The sequence below is a fragment of the Malaya genurostris genome, chromosome 1 (assembly GCF_030247185.1).
Source record: "Malaya genurostris strain Urasoe2022 chromosome 1, Malgen_1.1, whole genome shotgun sequence".
Classification (NCBI taxonomy): Eukaryota; Metazoa; Arthropoda; class Insecta; order Diptera; family Culicidae; genus Malaya; species Malaya genurostris.
The window spans coordinates 56,918,251-56,944,067 of record NC_080570.1 but is presented as its reverse complement, the minus strand read 5'-3'; the positions used below and the strand labels follow the sequence as shown (position 1 = coordinate 56,944,067).

Genomic DNA, 25,817 nt, shown 5'->3' with positions numbered 1-25,817 from the left:
TGTCTATTTACTTGCACCGCTCGTCCACCGTTCGTCAATTAATTAAATTGGAACTCGTTCATACGTATAGTTATCAATCAAAACGAACGGAAATAGTTGCGCTCGACCGACGAAGCGACCTGTGGGATTATTGGGATTGAGTGCCGGTTGTTGCTTCCGGTGGGCACGCATGCCACGGACCTGCCAATGTTCGGACATTCGGTGTATCCCGATGCGGGATGGGGTAAGGGATTAAATGGTGAAATTTGATTGATTGTGACATCGCCGGCCGGGTGGCCCCCAGTCGATCCGGTTGGCCTGATGGTGTTAATTATTCAGTGCTAATTATGAAGAGTTCTTCTAATGCGCGCGAACCAATGACAGGACAGACATACCCACGGAATTGAAGAACACGTATTCAAGCTAATAGTCAATTAGCCCGGGTGAGCAGTTGTTCGGTGACCAGTGACGAACTGACTTTCCGAATTCGAACAATTTGCTTGTTCGTTGTTTAACAATTCCGGTGAAAATTTGGTAGGCTTCTATTTGAAGGAAAAATTGTCACCTGGGTCCATTTTCATTCATTTAAACACTGTCGATCGCATTGTGATACAAATCGGAAAAATGCTACAAGTTCAAAATTCATTCGATTTTTTCACGCTAATTTTGTTGGTTTGAAAAATAATCCTAAATATGCACTTCTTTCTGATCTTACTGTTCTTTATATTTGAGTCAACAAATGTCTTATTTCGATGTAAACATTTCAAACGGTATTAAATACTTTCTTTAACTATCCCATACTTTTGTTTTTAACCATGTTCCATATTCGATGTACGTGCTACTGTGTCTGATTGGCGTTTTAGAGGGACTAAAACAAGATTCAGAGTGGCTTAATGGTAGCGCGTATGCACGGAATGCATAAGAACGCAGGTTCGAGTCCTGTCTCTGAGCGTATCTTTTTCCAATAAATCATCATACTGTTTGAAAAAATGATTTTCTCTTAGTGCCATTCTGCACAAACAACTTGGAAGTTGATGTTTGAAACAATGAATACACTCAAGTTTCTTTTTATACTGTTTGTCATGCCAATTCCGAAAGTTATTTGGGTGAAAATATGCATATTTCGGAAGTTATGCAGTTTTTTATGCGATTTTTTCAAAGTTCATTCAAGTTCAAGCGGTTCATTTTCCTCGAATTTTCCAAGTTTTGCAAATATGTTTATAGGAATTTTCAAAGCGGTTTTCTTGTTTCGTCTCTGCAATGCACGAAACGGCGGGATCTAGTGTTATCTAGTGCTACAAAAAGTTTTTAATTCGACTCACTGGGTCTTTTTTCAAGGCAACACCAGATCTTGACTTTTCATACATTTTAAAACATTTGGCATCAACAAAAAAAAATTTTTTTTCATATGGGGAATCTCAAAATTTTTCCCAAGTCCCAAAATCGATATTTTATTCTAAAATTTTATTTCGAAATTTCACCAGATCTCGATTTATCATGAAGTGTTCATGACTATAATAAAAATTTCCGCTCATTGTTTCTCTCAATATCCATTATTAATTGCTGAAGATGAGTTGAGTATCATTCTAAGTAAAAGACAAAAAAAATCTCGACCTTGGAACTTAAAACATTTGACTATTCTGTTCAGTGCAAAGAATATTATAAAAATTAACCCTCAAAGTCAGAAACATTTCCCTTTCGAGACATTTTATGTTGAAAGGTTTGACTCAATTTTTAGGCAAGTGTGCGCTTCCAATTCTGATCATATCTTAATATTGAACTACTTTAAAATCTTCGAAAAACCGCATCACTTCAGGATTTCGCGTGAGAATCCCTTAATACTTTTCTAAATTCTTATAGTACAAAAACTCAAAACTTCCCAAATGCACACGTAGAAGCACAGTTTTCTTAGATAGCATAACCCCATAAATTTGCATAAGCGACGCATTATTTTGGAAATCCAGATGAAAAAACTTCGGAAATTTGCAAAAAAATAGCATAACTTTGGAAATCAAACAAATAACTTAGGAAATCCAAATTGAAATAAAGCATTACTTCGGAAATCTGCTCAAAAAAAGCTTTAAAAATTGCATTACACAGATAAAAATATTTTGTAAATTTACATTTATTTTCTGGCACATATTTGGAGCAGGCAATTGAATGGAAAGTCTTGTTCAATGAAAAACTAAATTGATCTTAATGTAATTTAACATTAAAACCATTAAAAAAGATTTTCGTTTCAACTGATGTCTATTTCATAGTACTATCGGTTTACATGTCGTGTAAGTGGTTCAAATTGAACTGTTTAAGTTTGCAGTAAGCAGTTCAATTTGAACTGCTCTGCACTGGCGAGTCTAAGACGAAACGTAAAGATAGTGAAATTGGTTATGTGCCCTAGCACAAAATGAGGTTAATCCCTGAATGATGTCGTGTAAGTTTCATCTTTTCTTTCTGTGTATTTCGGAAATCTAAATGAAACAACAAATTATAAGAAAAAAAACAAATTCATGACTTCTGAAATCTGCATGAATAAAATCAAATGACTTTGGAAATCCGGGTTTCATAGAATCCGTATGTCATAAATCTGCGTAGCTGATTTTTCCGTTTTTCTAATACAAAACTCATAACTTCCCAAGAGCAAAGTTAAAAGCTCAATTATCTAATTACTTTCAGCCTAAAATTACAAAAAAAAAAAAAACAATCCGTATAACCTCAAAAACTCACACAAAAATCGCGTGATTCGGAAATCCACATGAAACTAAACTAATAGCTTAGGAAATTTGCTAAATAAAATAACACAACTTTGGAAAGCCGCATAAATAAGAACAAATAACTAAAAGTCTAAAAGTACTAAAGTAAAATCACATTACTTCGAAGATCTGCTTAAAAAGTCGCATTATTTGCGAAATCCAAATGAAATAACTTAAATTTTGCATAAAAACTCGCATAATAAAAACAAGTAACTTCGGAAATCCGGGTTTCGTAGAAACCGTATCTCGTAAATCTGCGTATAAGAAACGCATTTTTGTTTACGTTTTTATTTTCAGCATAAAAAACACATAAGTCGCATAATCTCCAATATTCGCATAAAAATCGCGTTATTTGGAAATACATATGAAAAAAACTAATAATTTCGGAAATCTGCATAAATAAGAACAAATATTAATAATAAGAAGAAGTTCAGATTGTATTAAATTAAATCAAAAATCTACTTGAAAAATGTTGAAAATTTCGCTTTAAAAAGTGAATTTTTTCGGCAATTCATATGAAAAAAAACTAGTAACTGCGAAAATTCGCAATAGAATCGCATAAGTTCAGGTATCCGCATAAACAACAACAAAAAACTTCGGAAATCTGCATACAAAATGCTTAAAAAACGTTGTACACTGAGGTCTTTTCGGCGCGGAATTTTTTATGCGTCCTTAAAAAAAATTCTATCAGATCTGGACGTTTCATGACAGTTGACATCAAACAAAAATTCTTCAATTTTACGTTTTTTTACGCGTAAACTTCGGAAGTCCATTTAAGTTTTTATAATACGAAACGAACAACACAAAAATTTGTTGTAAGACCGCATAAAATTGATCAAACCCAACAAAAAAGCGCGTAAAAACGAACTTGGTGGTGAAGGGTTTTGGTTATGCAGGGAATCTAAACCACAAGAGGAGAAACACATAAAAATAAATCGTCTGAAAATCTTCATAACTTCGGAAAACTGCATAAAAAACGAATAACTTCGTAAATCAACAATAAAAACCGCATAACATTGCAAATCCCAACTGTAATAAAGTCGGAAATCTGCGTAATACTTTGCTATGCTCTTATAATACAAAGCAAATCACTTCTCAAATGCAATGTGAAAACACAATTCTGTAAGATCGTATTAAATTTAAAATAAAACATTGAAACCCGTACAGAAACAACTTTGACGATGAAGTGTTTTGCATGCTGGAGACACGAACCACACGATGAAAAACCGCATAAACTTCGGAAGTCGGCATGAAAGTTTTTTGAAGTTCTGATAATACAAAACGAATAACTCAAAAATTTGTCGAAAAACCGCATAAAATGAATCAAACCTAATTAAAATGCACGTAAAAACGACATTGATGGTGAAGGGTTTTTTTTATGCAGGGAATCTGAACCGCAAGAAGAGAAACGCATAAAAAATCGCCAGAAAATCCCAATAACTTCGGAAATCTGCATTAAAAAAACGGTTAACTTCGTAAATCAACTATAAAAACCGCATAACATTGCAAACCCCGACTGTAATAAAGTCGGAAATCTGCGTAATAATTTGCTTTACAAAGCACATCACTTTTCAAATGCACAGTAAAAACACAATTCTGTAAGTTCGTATAAAATTTAAAATAAAAGATTGAAAACCGTATAAAAACGACTTTGACGATGAAGTGTTTTTTCGGTAATCTGCATAACAAAACAAATATTTTCGTAAATCAGCAAAAAATAAGCGATACCATAGGAAATACATTTAAATAAAACTTCAGACATCCGCATAAATTCGGCCATTCGCGTGATTTACAATAAACACATCACTTCTCAAACGCACACGTAGAAACACAATTTTCCAAGATTGAATTAAAATTTCATTTAAAAACACGTGAAAACCGTTTAAAAACGGCTTTGGCGATGATATGTTCATTTTAAATAGAGTTAAATTATAGCAAAATGTATAAAAACCGTATGACTTTGAAAACTCGCATAAAAAAAAAGTTTTAAAAATTCTTAAGATTTTTATAATACAAAACACAAAACTTCTCAAATGACGACGATCAATTTTTTTTGGAAAACCGCATAAAATTTAAAAACTCTTATGAAAAACCGGATGTTCTGGTGGGTTGTATAGGGAGCACACACCACAAGAAGGAAAACGATCCACAAGACTTCGGCGATCCGCATTTTAAATACTAGACACAAGGATGGCTTTTATCGTATCAAAGAACGCTCGCTAGCAACTCTTCACACGATTCAATCAGTGCCTATTCTGGCATGACTAGAATAACATAGAATAGACACCAGTGCGAGAGCGAATTTCTCTCGATGACATTTCTGAGAATCAAAGGTTAGGACGCTGCTGTGAGGATTCTCTCTGAAGCAACAAACGGTCGCTTATTCTCGTTTCCCGATCCGGTTCTGTATGGGCAGTGGATAATTGCGATAGAATCATTTTACTATTGCCGCTTATTCTAACTACGTGCGTATAACCTTTGTATAAGTTGTGTCTATGAAAATGTATGTGAATGTTACACAAAAAGGTTTTAAAATATTGCAACCTAGTATGAGAATCATCAAGTCGAATCATCGATTCGATTTTCTGCGATAATTGTCAACTTGCGATTCTCTCTTGGGAAATTCCACACAGTAACGATCATCATTAGACTGTAAATTTTTTTATGGGCCGTGAAATACTCAGAGTATGAAGTGGAGCGAAGAAATGTAGAAAAATTCTCTCACGGTTCATGCATTGAGAGACACGATTTCTTGTAGTATCTTCTACCGGATTGAAAATGTTGTATGCAATATAGATAGCAATATAGCCGCTTCTGTCAAATTTTCGGTAATCACCAACACTGACTAGACACATATTCAGTCCGAATCATGATCAACTTGCTTCGATAGGAATTAAACTGTACACAAGTCTTCAGTATGTCGAACCATTTGTTTAGCACGAATGGAGAGATCAATTTGCTGCAAGACTGATTTTTATTAAGAGCGAATGTGTTTTTTTCTGCTTGAAAATTTCTTTACATCGTTGTTACTCGTTACAAACTGTTATTAATAGAACAATGGAGTCTAAGATGATGTGATAGGAAATCGATTTTTTTTTTATTTGTTTAAGGACCTTCTAAACTTTGTCATTCAGGAAATCGATTTAACATTCTAGAAAATCTAAACTCTGAGGAAAAAAACCATCGCAAATTTTATTTTTCAATATTTTTATTTAAGACCTGTAATTGAAACCAAAACATTAACGATGATGCGACTCATGTCTTATGAAATTTTAAGATAACTCATTACCCGGCTCTATAATTTTCATAGACACTATAATTGATATAATCGCATAGATGCCTAAGAAAATTAGGTATAATATGCTTGAATTCAATGCTCAGAACTCGAGTAATGAGCAATATTTATTTATTGTACTATAGACCCTAATCAAATTTTGGCACCGTTTTATGGTAGTTCTTTTAGAGCCTGATTTCTGAAGATAATGATAATGAATTATCTCTTCATTAAACGTAACACTTCTATTTTGAAATAGTTTCAAAATTAAATTTAAAACTCTTATTTGGTAGTAAATAATCACATAGCGGGCGTAGTAACGAAAGCTTTCAAAAGATTTCTCTTTCTATGATGAATGTAAATTGTCACTGATGACATTAACAGATGATTGATTTTCAATAATCATCATTCCCAAACGAAAAATCGGACTGGGAAAAAGTTGGTGAGTGTATTCGTTTATTATCGTTAGCAATGATGTTGACAAATGTCCATGCTTTCAATATCTAAACTATATGCTCGAAATTTATTTGATGGCGCCATCTTTTGTTGAACGCGCGGCCCTTTAGTCAAAATCCAATAATTCAAACAAAGCAAAAGCAAGATCCTACAATCCGATGCGGAATTCGAGCTTCTGTAAAATGATAAAACATGGTGAACTCTTTAATCGATGTCGCCATTGTAGATTTCCATCAGGGGGGCGTCTATTTCCAATTCAGAAACTTGAAATTCCAATGAGATTCTCCCCATGTTGCAAGCTCTACGACGCCCAATCATCATCATAGAAGCATAATCACACTGTAACTTATAACGGCACATACCTAAATCTGAACTGGAATTTTAATCACCAAATCATGTCGGTTCCAATCCAATCATTTTCGAACAAAGATTGACTCAATTGTTAACTGCGTGTGGGACCTCGAAAAACGCGGAGCTGATTTTGGATTTGCGACAGTGCTCGGCCAGATCGATAACAGTTAGTCAATCGTGTGCCTGACGAGAGGTGGCAGTGGGGATCGTCAAATCGAGACGGAAAACACAATGCGCATCGTTAAGCAAGGCAACCAGCTAAGTTCCATCGTCCGTTCGAACCCGTGGAAATTGATCGAATGTAAATTTACTTTGCGTTCAGCTCGTTTGGCGTGATGCATGCAGTAAGGGAAAACGGTCAACCAGCTTGCCCAGTAAATTTTCAATTTCTTCTCCCCGTTGGATTCGCAGGGTCTATCAGTGGAACGACCTTTCTGCTGGGATATGCTAAATGGGAAAGGTTAGGCTATAAAATAGTCGGTTATAAATTATGTTTAGTTCAATCTGAAACACAGTAGGCTCCCCCCCAGGACGAAGTGTGAACTGGTCCTGTTACCTACCCGTGCTGGACGAAAAACGAGAACCGGGCGGAAGTGGTTCGACAACAAAAACCGACCAACGAGAATCTAATATGCAAAGCCTATTCCACGCTGCCCTGCGGTAGGCTGCGCTCAATACAGTGTAGCGGAATCAGGACCGGCCAAAAACAGTGGAATCGATTCGAATCTCCCAGCTATACTCTCGTTTGGACACGTTCCCATGTTAGTTAACTTGCACATGCAGTTTTTTTTTTGTTTGGTTCGTTGTAGTTTGAAAACAAATGCAACGAGAGGAAAGAAAGAAAGGAAAAAAAACGTCATTCGCGAGGCTGAATTTTGAAACACGAATGCAAACACGCGAAAATTTCACATTCATCATGTGTGCCTTCGCGGAAAAATCGCAGAATGGCCAGTCACTCATCCTAGCGGGACAGAATGCACAGTCGACAGGTTGGTCGGGTGTACCGACAAGTGGTAAGGGGGATGAAGTTGCCATGGTGTTTTTTTTATATTTCCGCAGTTGTATTGCCCAGCTAAAATCCCTTTTTGATGGGTGCATGTGTGGACGATTCCCCAGAAAATCCCTAACTGCCGAAAGACCGATAGAGGACAAGAACGGTGCCGTCCATAGAGTCTGCGGGGACATCGGATTCGCGAATAAAAGTGCAAAAATTTTCCGCCGAAACGTGCTCGGGCTGCGGTCATTTTCCCTTCCCTAGCTCCGTTTTCTTTCGGGTCGGCTCGTGGTGGGTGGTCGGCTCGATCGGCAAAAAAAAGAGCTGGGAAATAAATTGCGTCCATATTGGGTTAGAATTAATAGCATTTGTTATTTTGGCAAATACTGGCCGGGAAGAGATCGTCGGGTCCGAGTTTGCGGGCCTGCACTCGATGCACAGGCAAATGCATTTTATGGTTTATATCTGGCTGGTTCGCCCGATTTCGTAATGGAGAAGGAGGAGGAGGATTTTTGGGCTGTATTCAGCGCTTTTTGGCTCCCGCTTCAATCATGCCGTCCTCTGGAGAGATGTGCGTGTGGGTAGGCTCTACGGATCAGTGTTTTTGTGGTGCCGGTGCACATGCACCAGTCACCAGTCCTAGAACGATTAATCCTGGACCCGGACTCTGTGATCTGGACATTTTGCCGCCGTCCCACACAAAGGACGAAGAACGATTTGTGACTATACATATATATGTAGCAGGCGTTTTTGCCAGTGTTTGCAGGAAAATTTCGAGTCCCCTTCTGCGATAAAGTGCAATTGCAATTTAATGCCCATTGTGTGTATGTGCGAGATAGATATACACAGTGCCTGTCGACCAGTATGCGATCTCCGCCAACCAACCGATGGGGCCCCGGTTCAGGGAGGAAGGATACTTTTTGGGGAGACGAACACAAAATGCAATAGAAGCCTATCCCTCGCAGCTGTGGGATCCCACAAAAAAGGCGAGCTTCCAGGAGGTGTTTCTATTCTCTGTTTTTGCTGAAACGTTTTGTGCCTGTGTGCACCTACTCTATGCACCGGCCAAAAGCACACACTTTTTCGAGTGCAAACTTTGCCAAAACAAATAGACACTGTAGCCGGTAGGCCTCTCGGTAGATAGTAGATGCTTTGCTGTGCAGGAGGACCAACAAAAAAATAATTGCAGATGGTGTCCAGTGCAAAAAGGGCTTAACACTATTATCTTCTCGTTCATATTGTTGTAGCCGAACGCATTTACCGGACGATTGACCAGTAAAACTCGGCAACATTTTCAAAGTACTCTTCGCGCGTTAGCTCACCCACTCACACAAACATATAGCAGCAGCAGCATCAGAAGTGCAGACGACAATAAATCTCCTGAATCGAATCCATTTTTCGGTCTAAGGCTCTCCGGCTATCCGGAGCGGGCTGCTGCGGTTATCGGATTATTGTCATTTCTTACGGCTCATTGGCTTACTCGGGTTCAGAGCGGGTTGTACTTTAAAATCGGCTCGTTTCTTGCCCAGCTCAATTCGATGGGATTAGCCAAAATATTTAAATAGCCAAGGTTCACCGGAAAGGAATCCGGCACTATTTGTATAGCCAAATAACGAGTGATTGGAACACTGTATTTGCATTTTCTGTTTGCTGGAGTGTGGGAAGCGCATTGTACGAGAATATGAATGCATTTAACCTGTTTCTGCTGATGCATACTGGCAGGAGTTTATGGAAAAAAAGAAAGTGTATCCATGCATTTTAGGCATACAAGCAAATTACTCGCTTCACGGATTTTGCTGGGTGTTAGTTCGATGACCTATTGAATGTAGAATGTATGAAGTGTTTTTTTTTATTAATCGTAGTTCCATTCGACAGCTCGGCTTTGATGCAATGCTTATGATTATGATTCCGTTCACTAACCATTCCAAAGGGCTAGTTTTATTTTTTTTTTTTTTTTGAAAAATGACTGAACAGAAACTCTTTATTAAAGAATGATAATGCTCTGAAATTGGATCCTAAGAAATTTTAGAACTATATCAACGAACAGAGGAAATCTGTCTGGACTGCCCTCGTCTATACGTTACGGAGAGCTCACAGGTTGTAACAGGTCTCCCGCAGAATATTTGTCAACTATTCAAATCCAGGCTAGTACCAGAAGGCATACCGGCGATATTAGTAGCACCTCTTAACTCTCGGTTTCACTTATCGCTGATAACAGGAATATTATTTCCCGATCAGTGTCCTCTTTTATGTTTCTAGTTCACAAAAAAGGGAATAAGAAACTTGTCGTGGTATTACAATTTATCAGTGCGATTCCCAAGAACTTTATTTATCTAGAGCCAATCAACCATTGCACAGTGGGGGAAAAAGGATAAAAAACATTACTTTACTCAATAATTTTGCATTAATTACACTGAGCTAAATTTTCTTTTTCACATTATATGATATTCTAATGATTTTGCACTATTAGCATTTCCAATAATTGTTACAAGATGTGTTCAACATCATGTCAAATATATGAGATAATCTTATGAAACATAAAACTCTTCTTAACGTTATTTTTACAGGATTTCCATATAACGAATAAAATTTCCAGTATGAGTCAAATTTATTGGCGCGTCTTATAACCATTACTAGGTATCCGCACAACATACATTGGAACAATTTATGAAGCGCATATTATATTCACTTCGAATTTATTTAGATAGGTTCATATATATATATATATATATATATATATATATATATATATATATATATATATATATATATATATATATATATATATATATATATATATATATATATATATATATATATATATATATATATATATATATATATATATATATATATATATATATATATATATATATATATATATATATATATATATATAAAACTTTCAATGGAGGTCATACGAATAGCAGATAATTGCCAACTACTTCTTTTCTGTGAGGATTCAAACTTTACTAGTATTCCTTTCGATAAGGGAGCACCTCATGATATTTGCGAAAGAGAAGTGAGATGTCGAGACTGAAAATAAAAAAAAATAAATCTTACTAGACAGATAAAGTAATGAAATGTACCGGATATATATTTCATGGTCCGTTAACGCATATCCTTGAACGAAGTTGGATGAGCTGTCTTGTCAGCGATATAAAATTACATTGAGATGCGGAACTTCCTGAAAAAATGGTCTGGAGCAGTTGATGAATATCGAGGACACAACTATCGACTTTCATCGGATTTCCATATAAATTATATGGGATATTTTTATAACTTTCATTATGATAACGTCCATTTAGATTTGACGTACACATTAAATAAAGATTATAAGTTTCCATGTAATTTCTATGAATTATATTCTGCATATGATTCATATGACAAATCTAATGAATATAAATAAGATTTTCATTTCAGTGTAGGGTTTCGGCTTTAGCGGTCTGTTAAATAAGAACGACTGTTATATACTGCCCGACGTTTCGACCTTTGGTTATGGTCTTTTTCAAGGAAAACTGTAAGTTTATTGGTTATGAAAGATATTACAAAAACATTGAAAACTGTGTGTTAAATCACTATCTTATCGTTCCTCATCTAAATACCGTATGTCCACGAACGGTTGTTTACATAATAAGAAAGCTTCCTTCGTCTTCCTATTCTAAAATATACAAAAACATGTGTACGACATTAGCTTGTTTTACCACTATGCACTACCTAGCGTCATTTTCAAAGATGGTGGGTAAATTTGAATTTGACTAATCCTGACATTTTCATAAGTTCTATAAATGCACACTTATAACAAAAAAAACCCTGTGATTTTACATCTTATTAGATGCACATAAATGGAGCGTCGCAGCTCACGCAAATTTACGTAGAAGAACATTTAATATTGTGCCTAAGACTCCATGCATGAAATTCATTGAAATAATTAAAAAAAAGAATACTGAGAGCAACCGTCGCGACTTGAACCGAGAATCATTGGATCGCAAGTACGTCTGTTAATCGAGTTAAAGCAGTCGCACCTGCTAGCAGAACGCAAGTTACAGTCAAAAGCAGTAAAATTCAAGCTCATCTAACATTAAGTCGTTACAAATGAGATTTTCCGTCATTTGACAAATTAGGTCTTTATGAATTACACCGTATGAGGGATTAAGTCACCCGTAAAATTCAATTTTTTTGGTGTGTGGATTACTGTCAATCAGAACGAACACAAATATGTTAACTGTATTCTGTTTTACCCCAAATCTTTTTCTTCCATGAATTTACAGAAAAAAAATCCGCTGATTGGTGTTTCGGTCAATTATGGTAAACCAAGACAAGACAGTTCTATGTTACACATATAACTCCACCAATTATTTACCGGATAGTTTCCATGTTCCCACGAATCGTGCAACATGGTATTACCCCAGTTTTCCCTCGCACATAATTTCATGTTTAATTCTGCTTTACAATTCGGAAGTAAATTCAATTCAACCTATCAAAAGTGATTCATAGTACATGGAAACTTCAGTGATCTAAGTACATACAATCGGAATGACAGTACTAGCTTGTTTAACCCGTTTTATCCCAACTAATTTCATAATTCGTATCATCACTTAAACTTGCTTTAGCATTCCGAAAGGAGACCGATTGAGGTTGATTGAAATTACCAAGAAAGGTCTGAAAAGTGGATTAGTAATAGATTCCATGACCGCACAAATCATGTTATACCATTTTACCTCTTTTTCCGAAGTCGTTTCTCTGGTTAAACTTTCACGTCACGCACATTGAAGTGATCACTAGAAAAATAAATTTCTTAATAAAATGTTGGTGACGTGATGTTCATAATAACATTAAGCTCATCCAAGTAATTATTTCTTTCTCTTAAGTGACTTCTGTAATAGAGGCCAATATTCACTTTACTTGATTTTCACCGTGAATTGACACCAATAATAAGGATCACAATCTCTTCACGTGTAGTAATTCCGGTAATTATTCATCACGAGTTTATTCGTGATCAGGTTTCAAACAATGATGACACGAATAAACTGTCGGTGGCTTGCTTGTACTGGAATGGTGAGAAATAACAATGAAAAATTGGAATGATATGGAAATGACATGGAACATAATCTTATTTTGAGACATTAGTTTGGCACGAACAAAACATAACCTCACGAAATTCACTGAATGAACATCGTTTGACAGCTAACGGTATTTATTCTAATTTCAATTAGGTTTTTTACTGTAATGCTAACCTCGATTGGATGAACACATTTTGACAATTAGGTTTTGCACGATGACGACACAAATGAACTGCAGATGAATCAAGTTCATCTTTGACAGTTGCCGTGTACTTGTTTTGTTTTGCGACTGCAAGTTAAAAATTGAAAAAATGACGAAAAAGTGCCTGTTAAAAACGTATTCCACAGTGAAAATAACTAAAAAGATTGCCCTGTGTATGTTTCCAGAATCAAGGAGCGATTTATGTATGAATCTGTTGAGTGTGAGGCGACTTGCAATTTTGACATTCGAACGATGAACTTCTGATGAAATTTTAAACTGTAAACAAGTACACGTCGACTGTCAAAAAAGTTCATTCTGTTCATTTTTGTTAGGTTATGTCATGTTCGTGCAAAACCTAATTAGGTTTTGCACGAACAAAATGAACAGAATGAACTTTTTTTGACAGTCGACCAGGGCTTGTATTGTGAATCTTCAAACGAACGAAGCAACAAAAAACATCTGCTGTGAACACTTTGCTTGACATAGCTGAATGAGAGACCTATATTAGAGAGAAACTGGATGCGTGAGAGTATATGCTACTGAGCAGACCAATTCCCCTTGCCAAGAAAATTGTCTGTGCTCTCAGTCTCAGTGAACACATGAACTAAGCAATCCATGACAATGTAATGAAATGAAGGGTTCGCTCTCGTTAGTATTGTACGAGAAAGAAGACAAGACGCGTAGCAAAGTCATATAGGCAATGTTTACGGTTTATTTTTAAAGTGTAGGTTTACAGAAATAATTTTTAACATAGTGTTCGCATTCCAAGACCAAATTTGATCACATTTCAAACATACTTTAAACATTTTATAGCAGAAATTTTGCATTTGAGCCCATTTTCAAAACGATCAATTTGTTTCTTGGCAGTTTACACTGTGTATATATCCTAAAAACACTAAAAGCAATGTTCTTTAAATTAATATTCATCGGAACTAAAAGTTATGAATCTAGTTTCCACATAGGCATGTACAATATGAGAACCATTCATCAATTGCTAACCTCATGAAGCATAGGTCTCAGCAAGCGGGCATATTCATGAACTAATGAACGAACGAAGCAGCTCTCCTTGCTTGGGTTGCGCTGTGAATTCTACCTGACATACGAATGTGTGTGAATAGCACAGATGGTGAAACCCTTTTGTTCATATTAGGTTTTTTATCGTCACTGCTAACCTCAATCGGATGAGCACATTTTGACAGTTCAGCAGTACTATTTGTAAACAGCGATTTTGTTTGTTTGTTTATTGACAAATTGGATCAGACCATTTACGGTCCGTATCGCCTAAATAAAGTTTTAAAACATTTGTTCACGCTTGAATACGGTTTGCTTTTGAGATTTATTAAATAAAAGTGACTAGTTGCAAAGTGTAAAGATGATTGTTTAAGATGTATTCTTCAATTTTTGTTTAAGTTTGTTTGTAAACAGTACCGCTGAACTGTCAAGGATGAATACTTGTTCATTTGTGTCGTCACGATAAAAAATCTAATTAGGTTTTGCACGAACATGACATAACCTCACAAAAATTAACAGAATGAACTTTTTTGACAGTCGACGTGTACTTGTTTACAGTTTAAAAGTTCATCAGAAGTTCATCGTTCGAATGTCAAAATTGCAAGTCGCCTCACACTCAACAGATTCATACATGTATCGCTCCTTGATGCTGGAAACACATACAGGGCAATTTTTCTAGTTATTTTCACTGTGGAATACGTTTTTAACAGGCACTTTTTCGTCATTTTTTCAATTTTTAATTTGCAGTCGCAAAACAAAACAAGTACACGGCAACTGTCAAAGATGAACTTGATTCATCTGCAGTTCATTTGTGTCGTCATCGTGCAAAACCTAATTCGTTGCTTCAATTTGCAAGCCCTGCAGTCGACGTGTGCTTGTTTACAGTTTAAAAGTTCATCAGAAGTTCATCGTTCGAATGTAAAAATTGCAAGTCGCCTCACACTAGATATATCGCTCCTTGATGCTGGAAATACATACATTTAGTTATCTTCACTGTGGATTCCGTTTATAACAGGCACTTTTTCGTCATTATGCTATTTTTAACTTGCACTCGCAAAACAAAACAAGTACACGGCAACTGCCAAAGACGAACTTGATTCATCGGCAGTTCATTTATGTCATCATCGTGCAAAACCTAATTAGGTTTTTTACCGTCACTGCTAACCTCAATCGGATGAACACATTTTGACAGTTCAGCAGTACTGTTTGTAAACAGAAGTTTCTTTTGTTTGTTTATTGACAAATTGGATCAGACCATTTACGGTCCGTATCGCCTAAATAAAATTTTAAAACATTTGTTCACGATTGAATACGGTTCGTTTTTGATATTTATTAAATAAAAGTGACTAGTTGCAAAGTGTAAAGATGATTGTTTTAGATGTGCTCTTCGATTTTTGTTTAAGCTTGTTTGTAAACAGTATCGCTGAACTGTCAAGGATGAACACTTGTTCATTTGTGTCGTCACGATAAAAAACCTAATTCAGCGGTACTTTTGTAAACATACATTTTTGTTTGTATGTCCGTTGACAAACGAATGAGAACGTTCACGGTCCATATCGCCTAAATAGAGTTTCAAAACATTTGTTTAAGATTCGTTTCAGAGATTTATTAAATAAAAGTGGCTAGTTGTGAAGTGTAAAAATGATTGTTTGAGATGTGTTCCTCGATTTTGTTTAAACTTGTTTGTGAACAGTACCGCTGAACTGTCAAGGATGAATGCTTGTTCATTTGTGACGTCACGATAAAAAATCGAATACGTGTTATGAGGTTTTGCACGAACATGACATAACCTCACAAAATGAACAGAATGAACTTTTTTTGACAGCCGCCGGTGGTTTGTTTACAGTTTAAAATTTCTTCAGAGGTTCATCGTTTGAATTTAAAATTTGTAAGTCGTCTCACACTAAACAGATATTCGCTCCTTGATGCTGGAAACGCGTTCAGGGCAATCGTTTTTAGTTCTTCTCACTGTGGAACACGTTTTCAACAGGCACTTTTCCGTCATTGTTCAATTTTTAACTTGCAGTCGCAAAACAAAACAAACACACGGCAGCTGTCAAAGATGAACTTGATTCATCGGCAGTTCATTTTTGTCATCATCGTGTACAACGTGATGTTATTATTGAAACTGTAAAGAAACCACCATCATCTTGGAAAACCTAACCTAGTTTAAAACCTAATTGAAACTGAACTCAGACGTGTATCTGCCATTTCATTCCTTGAAATAATAAAAGGCAGGTGGGTAATGTCAGAGACATAACTGGATGTCGTGAATACGAAAACAACTGACATGTGCCTTAACACTTCCGAATATCAATTAGTCGATCATTTGTATGAATTAAGCAAGCATTCCCCTTTTTCACATTTTTCGCAAAAACAAAAAAGGCTTCACTTGATCTCGATTACTGTGAATTTCACACAGCGAAAAGTGCACAAATCTAATCACACTGTTCTAGATTTGCATTAAACTGAGGATATTTACCTTCGATTTCCGAACAAGAAATCCTAATGGTTCTTTCGAAAACTTTTAGAGCCATCAAAACGGCTGATTTTGTGTGATGCTCTCCACCGTTGTCCTCTTTTCATGGTTTTTCACCAATGCAAACGACTGGCAGCTGTGACGTAATCGCTCTTGTCGGAAGCGAAACTAGCTTTGCAAACGACACACAATACATCTGCTCGCAGTGGCGATAGAATCCAAACTGATTTATTTTTTGTTAAGAGGTTTCTTTTTACGTGATTTCGTTTGTAGCTTTTTCACTAATGGGCGGTCCTAACGGCTATAAAAATAGCCACATATAGAATTTCAATGTCGATTATTTCATTTCGGATTTGCATAATTTATTGAAAGAAACTATCAATATGCTGTAGGGATTCGTTTCTAGCATTCAGAAGGACCAAATTGAGAAACTCACTACGATATTCACCACTTTTCGGAACATTTTTCTCGAACGATTTATTGTACAGCAGCAGATATTTTGTTCTCTTCCTCAGAACGCGTTCTGATTGGCTGGTGTTGACATGGGTCAAATGAGACAGGGTTTTCATTAGTGTACTATTGAAATACTTCAATGCTTTTTCTTTACACACTTGAGTTGAAAAATTTCGATTCTATTGGTAGTTAGATTATATAAATTCTTTCACAGATCACTGAGCTATGAGCTTTCAAAATACGAGAAAGGCAAACGCGCCTTATGAATTATCCTCTTCGATACTCGTTTATACCAAACATTTCAGAAAAGTTTAATATTGAATTATTTGAGATTATGTCACACAACTGAAAATGTCATCATAAAATTGTGATCATATTTCCGATGGCATGTAGCAAAAATTATGTTGATTCGTTAGATACAACAAGAGATATTCACGATCAAAAACTTATCACTCTCTCAGAGGGTAAATTTTGAAAAGGCGCCCCATAGTAAAGTAAGTCGTATTCACGACAAAACATCCATTTCAATTGTATGGGATAGCTTCTCTGAAGATTATAAAAGATTATAAATGCTCGGTAGACTAAGGGTGATAGATGAACTAAATTTTACACGAACATGACATACATAACCTCACTGGATGAACGTCGTTTGGAAGCTATCAGTGATTTGTTTAAATGTTTATTCTAATTTTAATACGTGTAATTAGCTGCCAAACATGTGCTTTATCCATCATGAGCAGAGTTACCATATTCACAGATTTTTCTGTAAAACCACAGATTTTTTTGGCTATTTGCCACACAAATTGTGTGTCACAGAACACAGATTTGATCAAAATTTACAGATTTTTACAGATTTTTATGAATATTTCTTAAAAATGGCTAGTTTTTAAAATGTTTTTCACAGATTCTGGCAGATTATGATCGAAAATATGCAACACAGATTTTTCACGTTGGAACACACATTTAAAAATGACAACTCTGATCATGAGTTCTTTCGTGGCGTTAAACCAAACTGTTGATCCAAGAATGTCTTCAAATATGTTGTTTTCTGCAGAAAATACAACTATGTTATTTTCAAAGTCAAAAATTTATGCGAAGAGTTAAGCGTCAAAAATATTATGAATCCGTGAAAAAGAAAAAGCAAGAATAGCGAAACTGTCATTTGCAGTTTGGCTCTTTTCGTCGTGGGATGATAGAAGTGGCAATTTCTTTTTACTTATTGTCTGTTGATCACTGATGATTTGTTTTCCTTCCGAGCTGTTTATGTAAAACGACTCCCAAAACTAGCATTCCGCGATAAGTGCTAGATAGTCGAAGAATATTTGTATAATAACGCAGAAATAATCAAAAGAGAAACTGTCACTGTCGGTTTTATGACCTTTTGAAATCTTATCATCGAAATACTGACAGTGAATGGATAGAAATTTTATTTCCGTTAAGTGTATTTATTCAAAAAATAAAAATTCTACCACATTGATGGCGATAGGTCTTGCCATAGGTTCGGAGAAGATTTTACAGCTACATCCAATTTGTAGGTGCCTGCACGAAATCAAAAGTCCTTACCATGAGCCGCCCGCCAAACAAACCGTCTTGATTTAACTAAAGTCGTTAGTTTTCCGTTTCTCCCTCATTCACTCAGAATACGCCCCGGTCCGTCCTTTAGTGTCTCATTGAAAATGCCAAAACCCGCCACAATCAGCCGAAAATTTTAACAAGGTGGCAGTTTGAAGTACATGCCTACTATGCATTCCCGGTGCTATTTGGTTCAACTCCGAACGGGGAAAGGTTCCCATCAGCGCACACCTATCATGGTTTTCGACCATCATCGCGAAAGCGCGAGCCGTTCTTTTTTTTTCCCGTTATTCTTTTTGTTCCTAGGACAAAGAGCAGGCGACGACGACGACGATTACGAATGCCGGCCTCCTCGAAAGGAGTAAATCACGAAAGTAAAGTTTTCTGCAAACTTAATTAAAAATTGCCTAATTAATGTAATTCTGCTAATTAGAGGTGCGGCCATTTTTTCGAGCTGATGCTTGTGAATTTTTTTTCCTTCTTCCCCCCTTTCGTTGGACTTGTTTGATGGGAAGAAAACTGCCATTCATTGCGGGACCGAATTTGTTCTTTGGATCATTATTTGAAAATGAAAACTAGTAGGAGCACACGTCAGTTTAAAGAATTTTTTTCAGCTTTGGCCGGCATTTTTCAACTTTCTGCTACACAAGTCACATGCTGCAAACCTCCTTACCCATTCCGAAAACAAAAATCGATTTCCCAACGATTCTCATTCGTTTCAGAACTCGGTTGGGGGGTGATATATTCATTTCCTTGAGCACATGGCCATGGTTTTTTTTGCGAGGTACTGTTGCAAATCATTCATTGTGCAAGTCTGTCTTCATCGGGACTTTTTCTATTCTATGCAGATTTAACCCCTTTTGATTTCATCCGAAGTCCTCTTCCCACTCCGATTGCCGCCAGTTGGAAGCATTGTTATCCTTCATGTTAATTTGTGTGGATTGAAGGGGTTTAGCTGCTTGCAGGGGCAGTAGCCGGTGTTTCGGACCAGGATCAAGGATCTGAACTGGTGTAGTTAGCAAAATTGGAAAAAAATTAAATGTCCGTCCGACGAAAACGAGACTGGTTGGCGGGTGGAAGACGACGAGTTCTTGTATAGTAAAGACATATGAGTAAGGTCCATTCGACGGAAATACATTCAAATGTGGAATTTCGGTATTTTTGTTCAAAAACAGTTCATATTACCCAACTTGGAACGGTTTCTTCGATCGCAGACTAATAACAAAATCGGTTTACAAACGCAAACGAAACCCGGTTAATCTGCATAAAACGAAAAAAGGTAAACACGACTTAAGATTACCGATGTTCTTATCATACCATATTCCCATCCCCCATCCTTTCTCGAAGATCTCAGCCCAAACAAATCACCATAAGCGAAACACCCTAATGAATGACAAATCGGCGGGAAAATTACCCTTTTTTCTGTGGTATATCGTGAGACCCGACCAGTCCGGTTTGTAACGGAAAAGGGACGGGAAGAAATCATAAGTTACTTACCTTTCGGGGTCCCCTTCATTCGTTCGTTTACTTTCCCGTTGCCGTTTTGTCCCTCTCTCTGCTTGTGTCAGGAACACAATGGGTCGAGAAGGCAAACGTCTTGGAAGAAAGGTGTGCAGTTGCAGCTTGCGTCTTAAAGATTTCTTCTACCTGCAGGGATATCCGTTGTGTGCCAAAGTCTTTTGTCTAGTGGTGTATGTTTGCCAAAAAAAAATGTTATAAAACCGTTTGCAGGGATTTAGAAATATTGCTTTGCATTGCAGTCGTTGAACGAGCAGCTGTCCTTTTAGCGCCCCTTTCCGTTCTATCCATGCCAGAGAGAGAGAGAGAGAGAGAGAGCAATGAGAATGTGATGCGGGTTCAGTCAGCTGATCCAAATGAATCGGATTCTGAAAGCGGTAAAAACTAACATCAAATTTAGTTTGTGTTGGCTTTAGATTTTTTATTTTTGAGACATTAGTGCTGCATCGAATACTGATTCTACCAAGTGTAAAAGGCTACCAAAACAAATCCCACGCTCATACTGCCATCGCAATTCACTAAACCAAAACAACTGTAACCGTCAGCAAGTAGTGTCACTATCGTCGACTAGAGAGCACTCCACACTACCCGAGCGATAATTATAGTAATTAAATTGTTAGAATCTTCAGCCTAATCCAATGCACTGCTCGACCTTTCCCGCCTGTACTCCTTCAACAACGACCAACAGCAATCCAACAGCAGCGCCATCTTTTGCCGGTGTGCTTCAACTGCACCGGGAGTGGCACTTGTACCCCGGTACGGTATGCAACAGTGCCTTTTGCTCTCCTAATCCATGCCACCTAGCATCGTTCGTGTGAGTGGTTCCACACCTTCACAGAATGCACTCCGTCACTCGGTTGTGTGTCGTGTGTCGTCACAGGCGACAACGAGCACCGATGTGGCATCTTCCAACACCCTCAGCTTAAGTCTCTCCAGCCAAAAGGCAGGCAGAACGCCGCGGCACGGTTCAAGTGTGGCTAGGTCTAGTTGGCAAACACCGTTGGTGCTCGGTGGAGCCACTCCATGGCAGCAAAGTGTGAAATAAGTGCACTCACATAGTGCTACCTCCAGGATAGCTCCTTCTCCGTCACCGATCCCGTCCGCCGCCGCCGCCGTCTTCGTCGTCGTCGTCGTCGTCATCGTCATCGTCGAAAGATGGTTGTTTGTTTTGGTTCTTTTGAGCTTCAGCGCCTCCACGGAAATGGCCACTTGACAGCGAAGCCTCTCCTCTACCTTATATGCTAATGCCGGAAGGTAAGCCAGCCCCCGAACAAACCGGCCTGTAGCAGTAGTAGCAGTAAATTTAAATTACTAATATACTTAGTAAGTGGTTTGATAGTCGCATCCCTTACTTCAGAGTCCTCTATCAGAGATGTCCCCGGAAGCGGTAACGTGTGTTAGGTGGAAACATGATAATCGCTGCCTAATCAGTGAGTAATTGTCAGTACAATTGCACTCCCGTTGTCAACGGTGAAACACGACAAAGAAAAGCACTGACTACATGTGATTTCTATGGGTTGCCATCCACCGAGCAACGGATTCGACACTTGGAACAGTGGAAACCCATAGGAAAACAAAGTGACGGCAGTCCACGGGACCGTTGCTCCACAGACCAGTGGAAGGTATAGATCCTTTTCTCTGTGGACAGGCACTGCAAAACCAGCAGGCAGCCCCAAAAGATCACATGTCCTCTTCTAGCAATGCATACACTTTTTTTTAAAGAGAGAAAAATGTTTCTATGTTTTCTTTTTTGTGCCCATGTGTCACATCCCATCCCTCCTCCTCAGGCAGCCAGTGCATCCATCATCCGTGCACTCTGGCACCATCATGGCACATTCGGTATGGGGACTGCTGTCGTGCTTTGTTTTCTCGTTATTCATTGCACATTATGTGAGATAATGTCGTTTTTTCATGTTTCGCCCCCAGTGCCCCACCGTGGCCCTCCACTGTCGCGCGCGACACGCAGTCTCGTGTGACAGATTTTTGCACAAAAGACGTCAAAGGGAACTGCCAGCGGAAACGGGAAGAAATTTTTCGCGCGACCATCATCCGCAGTTCTGTGTGCGCTTTTGTTTGCATAGGCTCTCCTCACACCCACGGCACGGGCGCAGGTCCTCAGAGTGATGATGATACTTGGGGCACATTATCCATCCAGTGACAAGCGGGAGCGTTTGGCTAAGTTATTTTACCGGGGCATTAAAAATTCATCAGCACACTATAGACGACGGTGTAGCGCACTCTACATCCTAGTGGCGGAAGCGATCGTCATCCGGTTGAGTCGCACAATAGTAGCCTCGGTGGTGGCTGTCGGTTGCTGTGTGTGTGTGCTCCACACGAACGGTGTGTGTCTTCAATCTGCAAGCAGCCGCCAATTATTAATGTGATTTCTGCTTTCGACTGGAAATTCTTCACCCCCCTTCCATTGAGTGTTCTGTTTGTATTAGAATTTAGCATCCTTTAATGTTAAGAATAACGAATAGACAAACCGGCTTATATGCATCAATTACGGTCACCTCCCCCCAACAGGAAATATTTCACGCGTGGAAATATTTCAACCAACCCGTCACCGCTCTGCGTTCTCACGGTGTTTCTTTTCTTCAACGGTCGAAATCAGCCAAGCGCAAAGTTTTCCTCTCAGTGTCACAGGTTTCCATTCAGCAAAAATTTGAAAATAATAGAAAAACACTCATATATCTCCACCCCGGTTGGTATGCGATTGCAATCGCTTCGACTTTTTTCCCGCTTTCTGTTGCTTTCGATTCCTACTGCCACTGGCTTGCTTCGTCGTTAAAAAGCAAGAAATAACGAACTTTTCCGCTCACTGCACACTGCACCTCCTTACAAACCTCGTCCGTTGACGACGGAAAAAGCGCCAATAAGTCACCAAAAACAGCAGCAACAACAACAACTGCCCGGTACGGTACCCTACTTCTTATTTCTTCTTCGTAATTCGTTTGCATCGAAGAAATTTAAATGCCCTCATGTGCCTGTCAAATTATGAGAAGGGGGAAACGTTGAATCAACTGTAAGTACGCAGCACCGACGATGAGGATATCTTTCAATTCGTATGACCATCTTACAGACAGAACCGAGAAACGGTTGCGTAATAATCAAGTCCAAATGTGGGAAAAGGAAATTCACGGTGAAGGGCAGGAAAAAAATCAGTTTAGTTTCAGTCTTCGTGGCTTGAGGGAACCGAAAGTTAAACCAATGCCAGCGCATTCTAATACTCTAATGATTTTCTAATTGAATTGAATGAGTAAACATTCTAAGAATTTGAGGACTTGTTTTATTTTGAGTTTTTAGTTAGCTAACGAAATACATGTTATTGACGCTACAGCACTAACCTGGAATTCGCTACAGATTCCAGTGCAGCGATGATTCCGAGCGACGTCAGTTGAACTGTCATTTCCTATGCATCAATTGATTAAACCATGCACATATTTTGTTATCTTGATTTTGACCTCGTGCTTTTACAGAAAAAAATCAATTTTCTTGCTTCCACTATCGAAGCTCATAACAACAGAATATCACTTTCTGGGTACGTTTTAAGTTGATAGTGCATGTTTAGGAATTAATGGGTTTTAAACTAAGAATTCGTACAACTTTGAATGATTAACAAATCACATGAAAGTCTACATTACATTGGGACACTGTTAACTTCGCTGAAGCAACCTAGCAAAGCGAGATAGACTTCGCTCCCGATTTTTTTTTTCTGAGGACACAATATGTCAAAATGTCATTTTACACGCAGAAAAATACTCTGTGTTTCAAAAAAACGATTATATGTTCATCTAACCCTAAGACAAGACCTGACAACTGGCTTCTTATTCTTCCTTCCGAATCATCCTTCTCGCCTTTTTAGCCCTGTGGGATAAATACCAACGTATCGGCTACAGTGTAGCCATATTTACAGATTTTTTAATAACTTTATGCTAAGAAAAAATATTTATTTAATTAAAATTTTTAGACTCGGTTTTTGATTTGCAATAAACATGAAAATGTTTTGGTGAATGCATTTTAAATTATATATTAACGCTTAAAAACAATTAATTGAGCCTTGATAACAAAACACGAAATATCTCATGTTAAACGTAAAATCGAACCCATTGTTGACGTATTACCGGATCTTTTGGAAACCAGAAAAAGTCAAGTTTGGTGGAACACAGCAGTTCATTCTTCTCACACTTTCGAGTTTACACTAATTTAACAAATCTTTTTTGGTTATACTTTAATTCAATCAAAAGAAAAACGGCTTGATGCTGATTTTAATTACACAGTGCTGCCACTATAAATATTTAATGAGATTGAAAAAAAGTTGAAACAAACCAGAATTGTTATTGTCACTATATCAACAACAAAGATCTTTAGAATTACCCGGAATTTATTTATTTTACAACATTGTTCTCTGTGTGTACTCAGTTCGCACTTTAGCTCATTCCTTTAGCATGCAGGTTACTCACTTCTGACATGCTTACTAGCAATGCCAAAGTGTCACATAGTTCCGCAAATTTTTACAGGTCGAAAGATATATCGAAAGCATAAAAATTACGTACGGAAAGAACTTTGTTACATTGGATATTTGTGCACAGAAGCGGAGGCCAAGATCGAGAGAAGAATTTTGAATCATTAATTTTCTATTGTTTAAACATGTGTACGATTTTTGATTTCATTGGCATTGCTTTTCTAAAGTCAAAATGTTTTGACGTAGGACTACGCCGTTCTTTGCTGAAAACAGCTTCAGAATGTTTTTTAACGGTTGGTACATGTTGTTAATGTTAAGAAACAAGTCCTAAATTGAATTACAGACCAGAATATACAATATTACAAAATAATTATCATAAAACCTAACCTATGAAGTTCATTCAAACGTTTTTGTAAACTTCGTAAGACTATCGGAAGTAAAATAATGAAGAATTTCCTCCCTATATCATAAGACAAATGTATAGAATATATTTATTATGCTTATGTCTGAAAGTCACAATTCTTTCTTAGAGCTTAGCGTTTTGTCTGAGTGTGAGCATTTTATTTTAATCTTCAGCGTATGTCATTTAGATACAGGGTTGCCATATTCATGTATTTTGATGTGGAACACATCGTTATTTTCTATATAGGGGTCCAACTCAGAAATTCAAGGAAAAATACACGTAGAAATGTGGTCAGGTTTTAAACACTTACAGCTCAGTATATTTTGTATCAAGTATCAATATTATTTCATTATTTGATTGGAATTATTTCTAAGATTTGATTTGAAGGTATCAAGCTTCTTATTTTCAATTATAAATGATTAAATTTTTTATTAGTAGCGAGCAATGTCCTATTTTGTCTTCTAAAAATCTTCGGCATACCGGATTTCCTTGCCATAGACGACGGCTTTGAAGGAGTAAGCGATACATCAAAGGGAAAACATCGCTCTGATTGGCTAATCGATGCAAAAGCGAAGCTGTTGGAAGCACGCTAACCTATAAATAGAAATAAAACGTAATCAGTCCTACGCGTAGCATGCCAGAGGTAGGTTGTTGCTAGACAGAAGACAAAAAGGGCCATAAAACGATTTGAAGCTTTAATTGGTATGCTCTGATCTTGTGTCATGCAAACAGTGATGCCACTTTTTCCTGAGGTCAAATCCGTAGATTTGACTCCAAGTCTAATTATACTCGCACATGCTCCTTTGAGACGAGCTTGCCGTGAACTTATATGGGGAAAACTCACTAA

General features: G+C 37.4%; 1 protein-coding gene across 4 annotated transcripts in view; it reads left to right on the top strand.

The window, feature by feature from the left end:
• The window catches only part of LOC131440151 (homeobox protein prospero), a 281,565-nt gene that overhangs the window by 216,056 nt on the left and 39,692 nt on the right, over nt 1–25,817 (top strand). The gene's annotated exons all lie outside the window — the stretch shown is intronic.